This window comes from Perognathus longimembris, chromosome 1, assembly GCF_023159225.1.
Source record: "Perognathus longimembris pacificus isolate PPM17 chromosome 1, ASM2315922v1, whole genome shotgun sequence".
NCBI classification, from domain to species: domain Eukaryota; kingdom Metazoa; phylum Chordata; class Mammalia; order Rodentia; family Heteromyidae; genus Perognathus; species Perognathus longimembris.
The window spans coordinates 56,834,386-56,834,674 of record NC_063161.1 but is presented as its reverse complement, the minus strand read 5'-3'; positions in this window follow the sequence as shown (position 1 = coordinate 56,834,674).

The window sequence follows — 289 nt, the reverse complement described above, 5'->3', positions numbered from 1 at the left end:
TTCCTTCCTTCCTTCCTTCCTTCCTTCCTTCCTTCCTTCCTTCCTTTCTTTCTCTCTCTCTCTTCTTTCTTTCTTTCTTCTTTCTTTCTTCTTCTTTCTTTCTTTCTCTCTCTCTCTCTTCTTTCTCTCTTTCTCTTCTTCTCTCTCTTCTCTCTCTCTTTCTCTCTTCTCTCTCTCTCTCTCTCTTCTCTTTCTCTCTTCTCTCTCTCTTCTCTCTTTCTCTCTTTCTTCTCTTTCTCTCTTTCTCTCTCTTCTTTCTCTCTCTCTTTCTTTCTCCTCTTTCTTTCTC